This window comes from Lissotriton vulgaris, chromosome 2_1 (assembly GCF_964263255.1).
Source record: "Lissotriton vulgaris chromosome 2_1, aLisVul1.2, whole genome shotgun sequence".
NCBI lineage: Eukaryota > Metazoa > Chordata > Amphibia > Caudata > Salamandridae > Lissotriton > Lissotriton vulgaris.
The window spans coordinates 772,419,226-772,439,858 of NC_141687.1; the positions used below are offsets into that span (position 1 = coordinate 772,419,226).

At 46.9% G+C, this 20,633-nt stretch overlaps 1 protein-coding gene across 7 annotated transcripts in view; it reads right to left on the reverse strand.

Annotated features, from left to right (window-relative positions):
• TLK1 (tousled like kinase 1) overlaps positions 1–20,633 on the reverse strand; it is an 877,117-nt gene that overhangs the window by 421,922 nt on the left and 434,562 nt on the right. The gene's annotated exons all lie outside the window — the stretch shown is intronic.

Sequence of the window (20,633 nt, forward strand, 5' to 3'; positions counted from 1 at the left end):
GCCCCAGCCCAAAAAGATGGTCTGCCTTTTGTTTGAGATTACAAAGGACAGAAGGGATACATAACAGTAAGGTGGGTCTGCAAGGACAAAGCAGAAGATCTCTAAACGGGCAGAGAGGCTGCTGCATTGATGCTGGAAACACGGCCGCCTGAAGCATCTCTGGAGGGAACTTATTTGTCACTGGTTACAAGAAAGATTCACAACGCTATCAAGCCCAAAAGACTTATAACCTTCAGAACTAAAATTGTTACTGGTGCTGGAATAATCAGAATCATATACCATTTGTCTGAGGCAAAGAAAAAGCCCTCATGGAGGTAGTGTCCAGGATCTCTCCAATCAAGGCCACCCTATGAGTAATGGTGAGGTGGGTATTCTGCTGGTTTAGGAAGAGAACATAGGCGATGTAGACAGTCATGCTAAACGCCAAATAGTTCATAGTAACCACTAAGAAGAATAGTTACTTACCTGTAAACTGAGGTTCTCCAGTATTGGTGTTTTTCATAGATTCACATGCCTGAATCATTCCCAGTCGTCGAAGTGGGAGTCCCACGGTACATAAAATAGCAATAACATGCACATAGTAACCAAACAAGCATTTGCAATGCAATAGGTCTCCCAGTAATTAAGTTTGAGCTTTTGGCATTGCTAAATATTGCAACACTAATTGCAACAAAAGTCAATAAATTGTAGGCCAAAAAAAAGTGTATTTATTTTTGTAGCAATGGTGGCATGCTGCACTTTAGATGAATATGTTTAAATGTAAAGTGCACCATACTGCGATTGCTCCAATAGTTAATTGTGGATGCGTTAACAATTGATGTGTGCAGTGATGGCTAGTGGTGTGTGTGCCTGTAGAAATTGTGCACTGATGGCTGGTGGTGTGTGCCTGGTGGAAGTGTGCACTGCTGGCTGGTGGTGTGTGTGCCTGGTGCAAGCGTGCACTGACAGCTGGTGGTGTGTGCCTGGTGAAAGCATGCACTGACGGCTAGTGGTGTGTGGATGACTGGTGAAAGTGTGCAATGACGTCTGGTGGTGTGTGCCTGGTGAAAGCATGCACTGGTGGTGTTTGTGCCCGGTGAAAGCGTATTCTGATGACTAATGGTGTTTGTGTCTGGTGAAAGTGTGCACTGATGTGGTGGGGTGTGGTTGTGTGTCTGTGGTTGTGCTTGTTGTTGTGTGGTTGTGTGTGTGTGGTTGTGTGCTGTGCGTGTGGTTGTGTGTTGTGCGTGTATGTGTGTGTAGTGTGTGTGTGTGTGTGTGTCATGTCAGACATGGACCTCTTCCCAAAGAGGGATCTATAAAATGCACCCGACATGAATGAAGCCCGCTGCGCCTCATTTAGATCCAGAACTTGCAGCATCGTAGACTAGAATCATTATGTCTACATACTCAGCCTGCAGCCCAGGAAAGTGAAATATTCTACAGGTGTTATCCCCAGCAGCATGTCTTCCAGTGCTGGCACTAACTAGGAGCTAGGTTCGCACTAGTGATCATTAGACATCTGAGTTTTACAGGCAGTTGTTATGGAAGCAGGGCATGGTGATAGATGGGTTGTGACTTTTAGGAGTCTTATTTCAGCTTCTGGCTAGCAATCTACCTGGTAGTCAACAACCAACAATAAGCAAATATAAATGCTACATGTTGGCGTTGCACCGCTATGCAATTTACAGCGGTGGCTCACAGTTTTCAGTTTTACAGATTGTTATGCCTAAATACAAGCACACAACATTTTGAGGAAAAAGCGGACATTAAGGGGCCGATCAGGATCGCGGACGGACTTGCGTCCGTCCGCGACCCCAGAGCAGGAGGGAACCTCCGCATGGGCATGCGGAGTTCCCTCCTGTGCAATTAGGATGTGACCGCCACCCTGGCGGTCACATCCTCTATTTTTAACATTGCGGCGGGTGCAGCTTCAAGCTGCACCCGCGGCAATGTTAAAAATGCACGCATTGCTTTTGCATGCAGAAAGAGGCAGGCACCGTGCGGTGCCTGCCGCTTTCTGCATGCAAATGCAGGGGGGTACCATAGGTACCCCCCATGTGCACCCCCCACCCCCCCCTTCACCTAGGGGGCCCGCAACGGGCCCCCGCAGTGAAGTTCCGTATGCTTTTCCACGGCGGGAAACGCGCCGCGGAAAAGCATAATTCACTGCCCATCCTAATATGGTGGACGGTGTCTGAGAGACACCGTCACCATATTAGAGCTTTTCCGCCGCGGTTGTAAGCCAACCGCGGCGGAAAAGCTGCGGACGGAAACCAGGACCCACCAGCCATCCTAATGTGGCGGTGGGTCCTTGGTCAGTCCGCTGCGGTTTTTCCGCATCCTCGGGGCCGGCGGTGGCTTCCGCCGGCCCCGAGGATGCGGAAAAACCGCTATCCTGATCGGCCCCTAAGTCTTTTGATGACTCTCAATACTGTAAATATTTATTGCTGTGTGAAGAGTTGTGCAGAATGAGCTGGAGGAGATAAAAGAAGCAGACGATATTTTCTAACGAGGTTCATATTGCTATAGAAGTGTTTATGTTTGCAATGTAAAGTTAAATAAACGTGGAAATATACTTATTGCAGATGCATGTCAACCCACAAAATAAACAGAGTATCAATTACAAATAGAATTAAGGCTACCCAATCAATTGTGAGCTGAGTGCTCATAACATTAACATTAAACTATTGTTCCAGGAAGCAGTCATATATTCCATGCCACTATTTACCACACACGTATGCCTTGATTAAAGCAAAAAAAAACATGAGGAAAAAATATTTGTCCTTTTTATCCTAATGCCATTGATGCCAAGTTTCGGCAGCTATCTCAAAGCAAATTTACAGGTCCCAGATTAACCTCTATATATCCTGGGGAGTAAAAGAAATCCAAGTAGGTTCAATGAGAACATAAACTAAGGATCGGAGATAAGGGAGTAAATTAACTGTGGAGAGATGGAGCGCCCACAAGCACTTAGATATTTGTATTTATTTTTTTTAATCTGGAGAGTGATTTATGATCACTTTTTTAGGTTGTCTGTAATCCCAAAATAGATGTAGAATACTTTCTTCTCCTAGTAAGCGTCCTACCTTCTTCCCTAAGTACATGATGACTACAGGATATCAAAAAGGTTTGGAATATATTGCTAAAGCGCAATGATTCCAAATGCACTCCCTGCTGCAAGCAGAGCCAATCTCCTGCCCACTCTTCAGCTCGTATTGTCTAGTGGCTCTTGCCCAAGAAATGAAAGCCCTGTGTACATTGGGCAGAGTTAGAGAAGAGAAAGATGATGGTACAACGAACACATTTTGTGACAATGCACGTCTTTTCCAAATTGAAGTAGAACATGTCAAAATGTGACGATGTCTCAACGTGTAGATTTGTTCTGCAGTGAACAGCACACCATTCCTTCTTTGCAGGCATTAATTCCACTTTTAAATCTGCTACCATGCCACTCCAACCATTTTTGGGGAAGCCTAAATGTAATCAGTATGCCACATTTTGCCTCGCTTCTTTCTCAGTTGCATTTTGTCCCGTCTTCTTTTTTTCTACTTACTGATAAAACGTTTCTGAAAGCACAGCTGCTCGCATGTGCCCCACGTGTTGTATTTTAATCACGTTTTAGAATATATATGTTTGTGGACTCTCTCTTCCTCCTCACTTTCCGTTCTAGTATCTGTCGGATATGGTTGTCTACTGTTTGCCCTGGAAGACAGGCACACTTGCAAGTGTGGGACAGAAGGGCTGCTGTCCTCACCTATGTACATTACTGCTACACACCACTTGTTTAATTTGAAGTCTAGTAATAGAGTGAGGAGTTGGAACCACTAACACACTATAGTGAACATTGGGCAGATGTACTGTAAGTTTCAACTTCAATACAATGTTAAAATGAAGCGCACCTGCATTTCTCTTCTCATTGGATAGGTCCAGTCCTACAAAAGAGAGTAACAAGCATTGGCTGCGCGTCCGCTAAAGCAACGAGAACGAGACACACTCTGTGGTGGTGGTGGTGGTGGTGGTGGTGGGTGGGAGGGAGGGGAGGAGCGGTGAAGCGCCGCGAAAGATGCGCAGCCTCACCGGAAGTCAGGCAAGGTCGCCTGTGACGGGGGCGGGGCCGCGTCCGGACCTGAAGAGGAGGCAGACTGAGTGAAAGCGTCTCGCGGCCTGGGGCTCCTGTGAGCAGTGGAGAGCCCCGGGGCCGCCAGAAGGAGGTTGCGCAAGTGTTGCACATGCCCGGTGCCTGCGGAGAGCGGAGTCCCCCGAGATTCGCCCGGTAAGTTGAAAAAGCCTGGGGGGGGGGGATGGGGGGTGGTAGCTAGGTGCACTCGTGTGTGTGTGTGTGTGTGTGTGCTCGTGTGTGTATGTATGTGTGCGACGGAGGGGGGGGGGCTCGGTGCACTCGTGTGTGTGTGTGCCGCGTGTGTGTATGCGTTGAGGGGGGGGGGTGTCTGTATGTATGTGCGTGCGTGCATGGCGCTCGTGTGTGTGTCTGTGTGTGCGCATGCGTGGGTCTTGGAGCTTTCCAGGAGAGGAGACAGGAGCTGGCCACAGCAGCGCGTTCGCGTGGCCCGCTCAATTCCCTGCGCGTGGCCAGCTCCTGTCCCCTCTCCTGGGAGGCACAGTCGCTCACGATAGGTCTCTGGCGAGACCGCGCTTCGCGCGGTTAATGCCGGAGACCTAAAAACTTGGTAATAAACCACCAGGAAGTAAAGTAGCCCTAAGCTACAAGAGCAAAAACTTCCACACTCATGACTATCATAGTCATTTTGTATAGTCCATACTACAGCCAAAAAGGCGACAGCACCCACCAGAATGTTAACCCAGAGGCTCAGACTTTCTCGCACAGGAGTGAAGCTAAACATCATAGCCAAAGAGCCTCTGCGGGTAGGTGGGCGGGTTGCATGTGAATCTATAAATGGCACCAATCCGGGAGAACCACAGATTACATGTAAGTAACTATTGTTCTTCTCCAGTATTGGGGTGTCTTTCATAGAATAACATGCCTGAATCAGAGTAGATAGCAGTACAAACCATAATGCTCGTTAGACGCTCTTTTTTATCACAGTATATATGTAAATATGCATCTCAATGCAGCATGAGCAGAATCTTCAAACGTATATAAATACAATAGTTCTTACAAATGCATACTGGGCAAGAAAGAACACAATGTAAGAATAAACGTCTAAAAAGAGCATAGTGGAGGAGCGAGAAGAAAACAAGTTACTTACCTGTAACTTTGGTTCCCCAGTATTGGTAACTTTCATAGATTCCCATGCTTTGTATCATTCCCAGTCGTCAGAATGGGAGCCTCGGAAGTATCACAACCATAGAAACAAAAAGAGAAACATAAGCCTAGGCCTCATATCATTTTGTATCCTATCACTCTCTGTGTAAAAGAGACCAAACTTTTGCCAGGACCAATCAGAGCAGCCTCACCCCATAGAACCTTCCTGAGAGAGCTCAGAGCCTCAGATTTTCGTAGCCGTTGTGCAAACCGCCACTAACTCTGTAAAAAGACCGAGCTCTCCCAGGGGAGGAGGGTGGGCGCAAGAGAATCTATGAAAGTTACCAATACTGGGGAACCAAAGTTACAGGTAAGTAACTTGTTTTCTTGCCCCAGTATTGGAACTTTCATAGATTCCCATGCTTTGTATCAGAGTAACTAGCAGTAAATTACCAAGACACATTTTGTAGATACATGGTATCACATAACCACATAGCAATACTTATAGCATAGCAAAAACAAGAAACAAAATGTGCTCACCAGGAAGGAGGGACTGTAGGGAAAGCTCACCTCTCAATGAAAAAGATTCTGCAGAACTGCCTGGCTAACAGCCTTGTCGTCTCGTCCTGCAGATTTCAGTCAGTAGTGTTTCGTGAAGGTATGAATACTGCTCCACGTTGCTGCCCTGCATATGTCCTTAATGGCGACTCCAGAGAAAAGAGCCACAGACTATGCCACAGACCTTGTGGAACGTGCACGGACCTTTCTGTCCAGTGGCTTGCCCGCCTCCCGATGACAGAACTGAATCGCACTTGAGATCCAGCAGGAAATGCCACTCTTTGCCAAAGGAAACCCCTTCCGTGGTGCGCTGTAGGACACAAACAATTGGGATGATTTTCGAAAGGGTCATGTGCGTTCTAAGTAGAATTTCAAGCATCTTTGAACGTCCAAAGAATGTAATGTGCGTTCCGCAGGCGTAGAAGGGCGCGGAAAGAAAGACTTTAAAATCAAAGGTTCATTCAAGTGGAACTCAGGCGGCACCTTCGGAATAAATTTCGGATTGGTGCGAAGAATAAGCACATCCTTTTTTAATTGAAGGAATGGATGCACTATGGATAGGGTTTGAAGCTCACTAACTCTTCTCACTGATGTTAGAGCTAAGAGGAGGGCAAGTTTCCAAGACAGGAATTTCAAGTCCGCCTTGTGCACCGGCTCAAACAAAGCTTTCATGAGTTGAGCCAGGACAAGATTGAGCTGCCAAACTCGCGGAGGAGGGCGAACAGGAGGATACATCCGAAACAAGCCTTTCAAGAATTGTTTAACAATCCTAGAGGACCATAAGGACGTGCCTGAAGAACTGCGCCGAAACCTCGATATGGCTGCAAGATGTCCCTTCACTGACGAATGCGCCAAGCCAGACTTAGCCAATGATAGTATATATGGCAAAAGTTGATGCGGCAGAGATTTGTAAGGATGGAGACCTTGTCTTTGACACCACAGGCAGAACCTCTTCCATTTCGCCTTGTAAGTTTTATTAGTGCTTGGTGCCCGAGCCTGGGATAACACTTCTCTAAACTCCTTGGGGAGATTCAGATGACGGAACTCTCTGTATTCAGGAGCCACGGTGTCAAGTGCAGCGATTTCGGATCCGGATGGAACACCTGCCCCTGATTCTTTGATAATAGGGATGGAATTGCTCTCAAGCGAATTGGATGATCCTGGGAGAGTAGAAGGAGTTCTGTGTACCAGAATTGCCGGGGCCACGCCGGTGCAATGAGAATCATCTTGCAAGCTTCCGCCTTCATCTTCCTGAGTATTCGTGGGATATGGGGAATTGGCGGAAAAGCGTAAAAGAACGCGCCGTACCAGGCAATCAAAAGAGCGTTCCCCAGAGATCCCTGATGGTGAACTTTGCTTGCGTAGAACCGGTATTTGGCGTTCATCAGAGAGGCAAAGAGGTCGATGGTCGGTGTCCCCCAGACCGAGAACACACTCTCCAGAATGGACTGATTCAATTCCCATTTGTGATTCGCCTCTGTCTGGCGACCCAGGGCATCCGCTGTGACATTGAGAGAACCTGCCAGGTGTTCGGCCTTCAAATTGATCCCGTGCAGAATCGCATAATCCCAGATTCTCTGAGCCTCTTTGGACAGAGTTTGTGACTTTGTTCCTCCTTGATTGTTGATGTAGTGCATGGCCGTCATATTGTCCATCCGGACCAGCACGGTTTGATTTTGAACTCTGGGAAGGAAAGCCTGCAAAGCCAACCGAATGGCCGTTGGCTCCAAAAAATTTATATGGCAATGGCACTGCTCTGGACTCTAGTGTCCGCTGACTTGAAGCTCTCGGAGCACTGCTCCCCAGCCTTCCAAAGAGGCATCTGTAGTCATAATCAGGGGGGATGGTGAAATCCTGAATGTCAGACCCTCCGCGATATTGTCTTTCACTAGCCACCACTCCCATGCTGTTCTTATTTGTGGCGTCACAAACACCTTATCGTTGAATGATCCCTCTGCCTGGCACCATTGCTTGTCTAGCTCTTCTTGCAGAGGACGCATTCGCAACCTGCAATGCGGTATTAATGGTATGCAGGATGACATCGACCAGAGCAGGGACTTGTATTGTCGGACTGAAAGGCATTTCTTGTTGATTCAGAAAAGGGCGACGGCTGAAATGCCAGAAACCGGTCCCCGGTAGCTTGTTTCCTTCCCAGTGTAAGAATTGGCTTGGTAGTTTGGTTTGCCCTGTTCCCATCATGCACTGGGACAGGAACAGACTAATTTGCATATAGACAGGTTCTGAGCTGGGATGGTGCAGTGAGCTAAAAAACAGTGTTGGATCTAGCCCTGATCTCTTGACTGGGTGAGAGTATTCTGCTTAATTCAGAAACTCTGTCCATCACCACCCCTTGTTTTTAAATAATAGGCATTTCTTGTTGAGCACCTGGCGAGCCGAGACGATCAACTTTTGTTGACGTTCCTCCGAAGGACGAGCTGTGCATTGCGTCGTGTCCAAAATGGCCCCAAGGAACCTTGTGGATCTTGAGGGCTGCAGAACTGACTTGTGTTTGTTTAGCAGAAGGCCCAGGTGATTGAACAATTGGATACACGTTGAAACGGCTTGAGAAGTTTCCTTGAAAGATGGAGCCTTGACGAGCCAGTCGTCCAAGTAAGGGAAAACTTCCAGGGATTGTTTTCGTAGGAATGTTGCTACTGGTGCTAAAACTTTGGTGAAGACCCGTGGTGCAGACCGAAGGCCAAACGGAAGCAGCTTGAATTGGAAATGGCTCTTGCCCACTGTAAAGCGTAGATATTGTCTGTGAGCTGGGTGTATTGTTATGTGGAAATACTCATCTTCTAAATCCAGAGACGCCCAAAAATCGCCTCGGTTCAAAAGAGGAAGAATATCTTGGAGAGTGACCATCCTGAAAGAGTTTGGTGAGATAAGTGTTGAGCTCTCGTAGGTCTAGTATGGGACGCCAAGTCTCTGCTGTCTTCCAAACCAGGAAGAACCTGGAATAAAAACCTCTGCCCCTCTGAGAGAGAGGTACCGGTTCTATTGCCCCCTTGATGAACAATTGGTGGGCTTCGAGATGGAGCAGACTCAGATGTTTTGTGCGGTTGGCGCCCAGAGCTCTTGTTGGAGGAAGATCTTGGAATTCCAACGTATGGCCACTCTGAACAATATTCAGGACCCACTGGTCCGATGTTATACACCTCCAGCAGTTCAGACAAAAGGATATCCTGCCCCCCACCGATGTTACTGGGTGGGAAGGAACAGTAGGTAGAGCCAGGAGGCCGCTATTTCCTTCTGGCATTGTCACGTCCTTGGCGGTTCTGACGCCCTCGCTGAGGCTGGCGAGAGAAAGACGCCGATTGTCCCTGCCGTTGATTTGAATTTTGAGTCTTGTAAGACTGCGAAGACTGTGAGTAATATCTCTGCTGGGTGTTTCCTCTATAAGAAGAGATGCCTCTGCCTCGTGCACCTCTAAATGGGACCTTACGATAGTTCAGAGATCCCAATGACTTCGCCGTGTCCGTGTCTTTCTTTATACTTTGCAGGGCATCATCAACATGCTTACCAAAAAGCATATCCCCATCAAATGGGAGGTCCAGGATCTGATTTTGGACCTCCTGACGAAAACAGGTGGCTCTCAGCCAGCCCTGACGACGTAGTACTGCTGACCTGCTAAGGCACGAAAAGCTGTGGAAGCAATATCCATTGCACAGTCAATTACTTCGGAGGAAGATTTTTCTCCCTCCATAAGGACTCTCCTAGCCTCTTCCTTCGCGGAGTCTGGCAGTTGTTACACAAATGGCTCCATGTCACACCACATCTGGCGGTCGTATCTGCCTAGAATGGCGAGAGCATTTGCTGCTCGAACAAGCAAGCTGGCCATGGAAGAAAACCTCTTTCCCACGTTATCTAGGCGCCTACCGTCCTTGTCCGGAGGCGTAGTCAAAGGCGCTGATGGGTTTTTGGATTTGCTTTGAGCAGCCTGGGAGATCACCGAATCAGGCTTCGTCTGACCAAGAAGACAAGCTGGACTGCCCTCTGGAGCCATATATTTCTTTTCCAGCCTAGGAAGAACTGGGATAACAGTGGCTGGATTTTGCATGATCTTTATCCCTTCATCCCACACATGCTCAATTATGGGAATGGATTTGACTGATCTTTTGTATTGTTCTTTGAAGTCATACAGGAAACATTCAGACTCTTCCCTTGTAATTGGTAGTCCAAACCTCTTTGACGCTCTCACCAGGAGGTTACGGAATCCCTCTATATCGACTGGAGGGGAAATAGAAGTATCTCGACCAGTGGCGTCTGGATCTTGTAGTCCACTGTCACCGGGATCCAAGTCTGGGTCCTGCAATGGATCAGTCAAAGGATCAGTCAAAGGATCCACCTGTACTTCATCATCAGAAGAGGAATCCTGCTGAATGGTATTGGCGGGCTCGGGATCCGATGTCCGGGAAAGGACGGTTGGTATGACCACTGGCGTGAGAGGCACCGCTTGCGAAGGAGGCTGCACGACCACTGGTTGCGCTTGCGGCAACACCTGAGGCGGAGGTTGCGCAGGCTGCAATAAAGGTTCAAAAGAAAACCTGGTTCTATAGTCTTGTAGCATCATCTGTAGATCAGAGATTAGAGAGGCCGGCATGGCCACCATGTCCTGTCCTAAACCAGGTGGACGTCGCTCCTGAGGGACATAGCGATGAGCCTCTTGATCATATGCCTGCTCATAATATTCCTCCGTGTCAGTCTCTTGCAATTTGACATGTAAATCTGAGAGACTGTAGGCATCCCCATATTGGCCTCCATCATCCTCTTCCTCATCCAACTCGTCATCCAGAAGCAGTGTAGGTGGAAGCGTTGAAACCAGTCTTGGAGACGTCATTTCAGGTGTAATCTTCAGGTTTTGAATAGGAAAATGCTATTTTTGACCCGTCGACGACCTCGTCGACGGAGCCGTCGTTGACGGTGCGCTAGTCGTCGACGCTATCCTCGATGGAATCGTCGACGGTACAGTGGACCTCGTCGACAGAGCCTTGGACGTCGAAGGCATTATCGTCGACGAACTCGTCGTCATCACCATAAGCGTCGTCGTCGACGTAGTTGTTGACGACGTAGTCTTGGTCGACGACGAGGCCATCGACAGTACCTTACCGGAGATCTTCATTAGCGTCGACGAGGAAGAAGTCATAGTCGACAAACCTGGTACTTTAAACGACGATTAAGTCGTAGACGTCGAAACCGCCACCGACGACGATCCAGTCGACGGGGCCAAGGAAACAGCGGGAATTTTCATAGAAGCACTCTTCGTCGACATACCTGATGTTTTTGTCGTCGACGGACGCTGTTTTTTCTCCGGAACGGTCCCTGGAATGACTGTAGAGTATTTTTCACCAGTCTTTTCCTTTTTGGACGGAGGAGAAGTGATCGCAACCTCCTTTTTGTCCTTAGTGGCTGTAACTAATCCTGCAGCCTGTCCCTGCCTCTCCTTTTCACTTCTGTGAGGAGATTTAATGGAACTAGCCCTGTCAGAGATCTTATGAGGGGCCTTGATAGGGGGCTCGGCTGAAGGAGGTGGCCTACCCCTCTTCTTGGATCTGTGAGAGGAAGCCATAGATGTTGAATCCTCTTCATCTGATGAAAGCACCTCCTTCCGAGTCTTCATTTTTTGAAGCCAGGTCAATGGCCGGCCCTCTCTGTCCCGAAGTGTTTTTGTAGAGAAGGTTCTACAAATCTTGCAGTCAGTGGCCTTGTGGTCCGGGTATAAGCAATATATACAGTTTTCATGCTTATCTTCCACAAAAAGTCGTTTTTCCCCACAAGAGGCACAGGACCTGAATAAGGCCGCCTTCTCCTTGTCAGACATGTCTTGATTGAAGTAGAAATTTTGTAGAAATAACTTGAAAGAATGAGAAAACTGAGCAGAGCTCAGTTGAGACTCCCTAGCACAATGTGCAGTAGAAAAATCTGAGGCCCTGAGCTCTCTCAGGAAGGTTCTAAGGGGTGAGGCTGCTCTGATTGGTCCTGGCCAAAGTTTGGTCTCTTTTACACAAAGAGAGTGATAGGATACAAAATGAGATGAGGCCTAGGCCTAGGTTTCTCTTTTGTTTCTATGATTGTGATACTACCGAGGCTCCCATTCCGACGACGGGGAATGATACAAAGCATGGGAATCTATGAAAGTTCCAATACTGGAGCAACAGAGGCTCACCTTATTTGAAAAGATTGAGAACTGCTCGTCCCACTGACGTATCTGCATCACTTGCAGTGTCCAAACAGTAATGTTTGGTAAACGTGTGCCTGCTGGACCAGGTTGCCGCTCTGCAGATCTGATGAAGAGGCACACCAGCAAAGAGAGCGGTGGAAGAGGAGACAGCTCTTGTAGAATGTGCTCTCGGCATGGAGCACAGAGGCCTTCCCGCCTATTGATGACACAGACTAATCGTCGAGGACATCCAACGAGCTATAGTCTGTTTGGACACAGCATAACCTTGACGTAGCCTTCCATTTGCTACAGATAGTTGATCTGTTATCCGAACTGTTGCAGTTCATTGCAGATAGAACCTGAGACATCTCCTGATGTCAACGGAATGCAAAGCTCTTTTTGCCACTGTTTGAGGATTTGGATAAAATGTCTTCAGAATTACTGGTTCATTAAGGTGAAAGTCTGAAGGAACCTTAGGCATGAAGCTTGGATTAGTAGGAAGCACCACTGAATTTGACATGAATTGTAGAAAAGGTGACTTAATCGTGAATGCCTGAATTTCGCTGACCCTTCTTGCTGATGTCAGCGCCAAAAGCAGAGAAACCTTCCACGAAAGGAACTTAAGATCCACCTTATGAATAGGCTCAAAGGGGTGACGCATGAGCTGAGCGAGTACCACATTCAAATGCCAGGATGGAAGTGGACGTCGAATAGGAGGAAACATTCGAAAGAGTCCTTTAAAAAATTGCTGAATAACTAGTAGAATAGAGAGAGTTAGAGCCATCCTGATGGAACCTCGATATAGCTGACAAGAATACTTTCAACGTGGAAGGAGATAAACCAGATGTAGCCAAATGAAGAAAGAACGGTAAGGTCTGTTCTGGCTTGGCATGAATTGGATGTAAATTGGCAGAGTGACATCAGGCGCAGAATCTCTTCCATTTGAGCTTGTATGTCTTAATCGTGGCAGGTGCTCTAGCGTTGGCTAAAACTTCTTGGCAATCTGCAGGGATATCGAAGTGTGCGAACTTAAGGTGTTGAGGAGCCAACCTGCTAACCTCAAGGAGGCTGGGTCCGGATGACAGATTTGACCCCCCTGAATGGTTAGAAGGTTCGGTATTGGTGGAAACTCAATGGGATCGCACTCCGAAAGGAGAAGAAGTTCGGTGAACCAGTATTGGCAAGGCCATCTGGGAGCAATGAGGATGAGGCAACACAGCTGTCTTATTAATTTGCTGAGGACTCTAGGAACCAACGGAATTGGAGGAAAGGCGTATGCATATATTTGAGACCAGTTCATCGAAAGCGCATCCCAGCATGAGTTTTTGTGGGGAAGCAGAGTGTGGGCATTTGCGGTTCTGAATTGTTGTAAACCGGTCCAGATCGGGGTGACCCCACTCCCGAAAGACTCGGTCCAACATCGGTTGGTGGATCTCCCATTCGTGATTGGATATTGCAGATCTTCTGAGAGAATCCGCTAGGACATTGGAAATGCCTGGAACATGGACCTGTGAAAGATTGATCTTGTGACCCAGAGCCCAATCCCAAATCTCCTGGGCTTGCTGGGAGAGAAGGGCCAAATTTGTACCGCCTTGTTTGTTTAAATAATGCATACTTGTTGTATTGTCTGTCCGAATTAGTACCGAGGACCCTTGGATGACTGTTCGAAAGGATTTCAAGGCCAAGAATATGGCTGGTAGCTCCAGGAGGTTGATGTGCCACTTCCTTTGTTGCACATTCCACTTTCCGTTGACAGTAATTCCCTGAAGGTGTGCTCCCCATTTTTCGAGGGAAGCATCCGTGGTGATGGTAAAATTTGGTACCTCCGTCAAGAATGCACATCCCTCTTGAAAATGTTTTATCTGAGTCCACCAGTGAAAGACTTCGCTCATACGAGGAGTTATACGAATGATGTCGTCGAACGACTCCGAAACCTGCAACCATTGGAGGTTGAGTTCCTCTTGTAAAGGTCTCATTCTGAGACGACAGTTGGGAATTAGAGGGATGCAGAATGAGATCATCCCTAGGAAAGATTTGAACATTCGAACTGAAACTTACTCTTTTTCTTGCAATAGGCGAGCCATCTTGCAGATTTTGTGTAGCCTTTCTTTTGAGACAAAAGCCTGAGTGAGATGAGTATCCAGTGTGGCTCCCAAGAATGAATTTCTTTGAGACGGAATGAGATGGGATTTTTCGAAGTTGATGGTGAGAACTAGAGACTGGAATAGAGACCGGCATCTTTGAACATGTGCGCTTGCTCTTGTAAAAGAACTGGCCTTGATAAGGCAATCGTCCAAGTATGGGAAGATTTGAATGCCCTCTAAGCGGAGATGTGCTGCCACCGGAGCTATAACCTTCGTGAAAACATGGGGCGCTGAACGAAGTCCAAAGGGGAGAACTTTGAACTGAAAATCCCTTCCAGCCTCTCTGAATCGTAAGAATTTTCTGTGTCTGGGGAGGATCGGCAGATGAAAATAAGCATCTTGAAGGTAGAGGGTGGCCATGTGATCTACCATTGAAAGAAGCTGGAGGATTTCTTGAAGTATTAACATTCGGAAGGTCAACTTCTTTAAGTATTTGATGAGGGCGCGAGGGTCGAGGATGGGACGGCATTCCCCCGATTTTTTCCTTATGAGGAAAAATCTTGAGTAAAAACCTGTTCCCTTTTGCAAGTAAGGAACTTTTTCGATCGCTCCCTTCTGTATCGTAAATTGTATTTGGGTGAAAAACTCCTTGATATGAGCTGGAGGTGGGCCCCTGGGAAGAGAACTTGGGGGAATTTTGACAAATTCTAAATTGTGTCCTCTGGCCACTATATCCAGGACCCACTTGTCTGTAGTAATTGCGGAACAGTTCGAGTATAATCAGCATATTTTTCCTCCACCTTTGACTGGGGGGGAGGGTAGAGATGGTGGCAGGTGGCATGTCTCACTGTTTTTATTGGAATCTCTTCCACAGTAGGAGGACTTCCTTCTGGACTGCGTGTAAGAATTACCCCGCTGTCCGTAAGACTGTTCTTTGTAGGGCTGATACCTCTGGTTGGATTGAGAGGTTTGATAAGACTTCTGCGGATTGTAATTTCCTCGGTTGGAAAAGGATCCACACCCTTTAGCCCCTCGAAAGGACGACTTGCGAAACTGCAGGCTACCCAAAGATCTCGCCGTTTCAGTGTCCTTTTTGATAGCCTGTAGGGCCTCGTCAACATGCTGGCCAAAAAGAAACTCGCCATCAAAAGGCATGTCAATTATTTTGGTCTGGACCTCTTGGTGAAACGATGTGGACTTCAGCCATCCCGGTCTCCTCAACACAGCTGCACCCGCTAGCTGTCTGAACCCTGTAGACGCCACGTCTACTGCTGCATTGATCATTTCTGCTGAAGCAAGTTCACCCACTCGCAATATCTGCCTTGCCTCAGATCTCGCAGGTTCTGATAACATCTCAACGTAGGGGAGATGTCGGACCACATTTGCCCGTCGTATCTCCCTAATATCGATAGGGAGTTCGCGGCTCGTAGAGTGGTTGCTGCCATCGTGGAGACCCTCATCCGATGAAATCCAAACGCCTGCCATCTCTATCAGGTGGACCGAAATAGGTGAAGAGGGGTTCCTGGCCCGTCTTTGCACCACTTGAGCAACGACCGAATCAGCCTCAGGTTGTCCTATTAAACATGCAGGAGAGTTGTCCAGTGCCTTGTACTTTTTGTTTAACCGGGGCAATACAGCCGGAAGGGAATTTGGTGTCGCCATAATTTTTAAACCTTCCTTCCATATGAAGTCAATGATGGGAATAGTTTTGACTTGCCTTTGCGGCTGATCTTTAAAATCATAAAGAAAGCACTCATCTTTCTTTGTTTCCATTGGGATTAGGAACCTTTTAGTAGCTCTTTCCATCAGGAGATGGAAGCCTCCGATGTCTACTAGAGGCGAATTAGCCGTAGCTGGAGCAAAAGGTTTTAGTGTCTGAATTTGGTAGTTATCCCACTCCTACAGACTAGATTTGTCATCCACCTCTCCTTCCTCTCTATCCTCATCCGGGGTGTTCGCTTCTTGAGAATGATGAGATGGTGCTGGAGAAGGTGGTCTTGGAGATTTCAAAGTGGATGCAGAGGCCTGAGGCATGGGAGTAGATGGGAGAGTTCCCGCCGACTCCGATGGAGGGAAACGACGATAGTAATCGTCTAACATGTACTGTAAATTATTAAGAAGGGCCAAAGGCATTTGTGCTGAGGGCACCATGGCAAGAGCTTGACATACAGATTCAGAGAACTGTTCCTCATCTGGATCTTCCACTTGATATTTAATAAGCAATTCAGATGGACTTGTAGCAGTGCAGAACCTGTCTACATCAGATTGCTTATCATCATCGGAATCCAGCAATTGGTTAGGCAATTTAAGCGGTGATAGAGCTTGTAATGACGAGCCACGTCTCTCAAGCAGAGAAGGTGTCGTAATGGGTTGGGCAAAAGAGGCTGTTGATGGGGTGGAAGACCATACTTGTAGTTCAGTACAGGTTGATAAAAGTGGCGTCGACTGTTTTGTCGTCGATGGTGCAGACGAAGGAGATGGTGTTGACGAAAGTTGACGTAAGTGATGGTGTACCCTTCGTCGACTACGTTTGACAATGAGGCATTCTTCGTCGACGATGAAGCGGTCGACGACGAGGCAGTATTCGTCGATGGGTGGGGTCGTCGACGACGAGTCTTCATCGACGGAGCACTTGTCGACGGGGTAGTCTTCGTAGACGGTGGGGTCGTCGACATCGAGCCAGTCTTCGTCGACTGAGCACTCAACTGAATCTTACCTCCCTTAGTTATCGACGACGGAGCATCGATGATGGACGGCATTATCTTCATCAACGAAATAGGTCTTACCACAACAGAGACCAGCTTCGACGGTGGAGAGGCGGACGACATTATCCTCTTAGGCTTAGGTGATGAGAAGGTGACTGTCGACGTTGAAGTGGCGTACACTATTAAAATAGACGACGAGGGAGCAACAACGACTCAGTCGATGGCGTAGACTTATTCTGAGATAAAACCTTCTCAGGAAGCCTCTTAGATGCCAAAGACTTTCCAGTCCTTTTACGGGGCGATACAGATGATGATCCAGAAGGTGGAGAAGCCTTTTTTGCAGAAGCAAGCCAGAGCCCTTGGAAGGCTGAGCTTTCCTCAACACCTTAGCCCCAGTGGAAAATAGATCTTCCTCAGCCATCCTCTTTCTTGAGGATACAGATGACCCTGAAGCCACACTTCCCACTTCAGTTAAGGGATTGTCCTGGTCTTTAATCTTCTGTAACCACAGAAGAAGGCATCCGTCCCTGTCTCTGAGGGTCTTCTGAGGGAAGGTTCTGCAGATTTTACACTCTCTCACCTCATGATCAGGATAAAGGCAGTAGATGCACTTATTGAGGGGGATCTTTTTTAAAAAGCAGGAGCTTCCCACAAGATTCACAAGGCCTGAAGAGAGATTTTTTAGTAGATGACATCTTGGATGAAGAAATCCAGTCAGAAAAGTGAAGTACTGAGCAGAGCTCAGGGAGACTCCCTTGACACAACGTGCAGTAGAAAATCTGAGACCCTGAGCCTCTGGGGAGAACATTCTGGTGGGTGCTGTCACCTGATTGGCTGCAGTTTTGACTATACAAAATTACTATGATAGTCATGAGTGTGGACCTTTTTGCTCTTGTAGCTTAGGGCTACTTACTTCCTTGTTGTTTATTACCAAGGTTTTTTGGTTATTAGGTGCATGTTATTGCTATTGTATGTACCGTGGGACTCTCAATCCGACGACGGGGAATGATTCAGGCATGTGAATCTATGAAAGACACCCCAATACTGGAGAAATCTGCCTTCAAGAGTGACTCATCCAAGTACAGATTCAAATAGGGTCCTGGCGATCTGAGGGAGGATGCCACCACAGCAAACCCTTTTGTGAAGACCTACGGTGTGGTAGTAAGCACAAAAAGAATTACCACAAATCGGTAGTGCCTGGAATAGTAGAAGATGGAAATGGGTATCCTGGAGATTAACACCACACAATCCTACAAATTCAAGGGCAGGAGAACCTGTCTCAGGAATCGCATCTTGAACTTGTCTTGGCGGACAAAAGTGTTCAAGAACATCAAGCCCAGAATATGCCCAAGGCCCATATACTTGTTAGGGTCCAGGAAGGAGGGAATAAAAACCCATGCCTTTCTTCTCCATGGACACCAAGTCTATGACCCCGTTTTGTAAAGCCACCAGGCTCTGCTTCCAAGATCAAGGTGTGGGAAGGGATGCACTTCTTGATGGGTGGTAAATGTTCTGGAATAATGTTCAAAAAGGGAAAGGTAATATCCCTGCGGATGAACTGGAGCATCCAGTGATCCATGGTGAAGTACCCCACAGTAACAATCGTGACAGGAGTAATTATTCAGAAGGAAAGGCCTATCACATGGAGACCTTCATAGCACAGATGTTTTTGAATCACAAAGTACGAGTCTACTTTTTCACTCTCCATCAAAGGGCATATCCATAAGAGGGATCTAGACAGCTCTGGAAAATTCCATGGAGTGCATCCAGGCATACCTCTTCAAGATAACAGTAGTAGCCATAGAGTAGGCAACAGTGTCAGCTAAGCTTAATCAGAATGTCAGAATCTACTGGGACACATTAGGTAGTCACTAGTGGTGCGCAAGATCAAACTGCCCAAATTAAAATCTTTGCAACATGGTGTCCAAAATCTTTTATCTCACAATCCAATGGCACTCTAACAACACAGTTGGGATTCAGTTTCACTGAAGATGCCCGAACTACCAGGGAGGTATCCTGTGAGCAAGTAAGTGTAGATACATGGGCATGTAGCAGACGAAGTGCCTTTTTCTATCCCGCTTGCAGGCTGATCGACAAGCGCGTGACACACGGTCTTGTAGAGCTCAACAAACGAGACAAGCAGATGAATTACCCGCCTTTTACTTCCATTTCTTTTAGATTGCTGGGATACTGAACCCCTTCGAGTCCATGGGGCACAGTTAGGTCCAACTACATGTATGTAATTATGTACGAGTGTGTATGCGAGATGAGTGACTGATTCTCACTGCAAGGTGCCTACCACGTTTTTTATGCATGAGTACAACCACGTTTTATGCATGAAAACAATCACGTTTTTTATGTATGAAAACGTCCTGTTGAGGACCACAGGAAATGGAATCACGTTTTTCTCGTGTTATCCAACAAATGTGATTTATGTGTGTATATACTGGGGGTCATACCCCTTGACTATTTAAGTTGTTCTTTGTTTTACAGGAACCACGTGATTCAATTGATTATGTAGGTACTACATGCATGCACTAATTTCGGTTGCAGCATTTTTTAAGGAGTGGCGAACACAGAGCTGGTCCCTGTGTAGTCCTGAAGAAGTGCTTGGGGTACGCACGAAACATGTTGACAGGAGTTGATAGGTACACCTAAATACATTGCTTTTGGGTATCCTAATATTTCCACGCCTATTTTTAATGTTACCACCTGGAAGCGAGAATAAAGTTATTTAAAGCTTACTAGGCAGGTATTTTTACTATTCACTTACACCACTCCATCACTACACCCGCACTACACATAGTCAAATTATAAGTGCTCCTACGTAATTCGTCAGTCGCAGCACGCCCCAGTCCGTAGAGGACTGGGATGGCCCCTATGATGAAGCATGTCACCATGGGGCAACCCTGGTGAATGAGGGGACACCAAGAAAAAGAGCAATTCTCTTTTTTCTATTTACTATACCTACCAGCCCAACTCCAATGAATGTTGTGAATGGTACTATAGTTAGTGGCTAGGCTTTTGATTTCTGTTCCCCAGAGATCTGTTGTTGACTAAAGTATTTGGAGGGTGAGCCTATGCCCTTTCTTCCCTCTATCTCCCTTTTTCTTTTGTGCGAACTACCAGGTTCTCAGAAAAAGTAGGGCAGATAAGAATTTTGAGCTTGAATGTGCAGACATTGAGACACTAGCCAATCTGCTGGAGTTCTCAGACAGCACCTGTTCATTGAGTAGCACTGAAGAGGGCTAAAGCGGTTCCAGAGTGACAGAAGGCTGCTGTGGGATTTCCGCAAGAATGTTTAAACTTTGCAGACAGCAGGGACACATGAAGAATCTCGGCTGATTTGAACAAAACTGCCATGCATGAGAAACTTTCCTCAGCAAGACGGCCTGAAGAATAGGGAATACCATATCCCCTCCTGGGACATATCAAGGCCATTGGCATTTTGAAGGTAAAAGCCCAGCATTCTTATGATGAGAGAGGAAATTATCAGCATTTAAAACCTGTTCTTTGCACCTGAAATTCAAGTTAAGCAAGTCAAGAGCCTCAATGGGAGCAAAAGTGTTCTTCCACTACATGAACCAGTATACAGAGGATGAGCAAGAGGATAGTACGCAAAGGATGCTTTTACTTTCTCCCTAGCCACATGATATTTTCTATGACTTAGAGAGAGGAGGTGGCAGCACACAAACTCCAAAGAAATGAGCATTGATGGCATTTTACACAAAGGAGGTTTTAGAAGAAATTGTGCTGAGGCCAAGTCAGTGGAAAAGGGCATTTGAGCCAATGCTGTCGAAATCACTGTTCCCAAAGTGTCTGGCCTAACCTTGGGTCTTACACAGAAGTGGACAGAGGTAAGAGACAGTGCTGAAAAGATTCAACCAGTCTACCAAAATAATTAAACCTAAGGCAGGTCA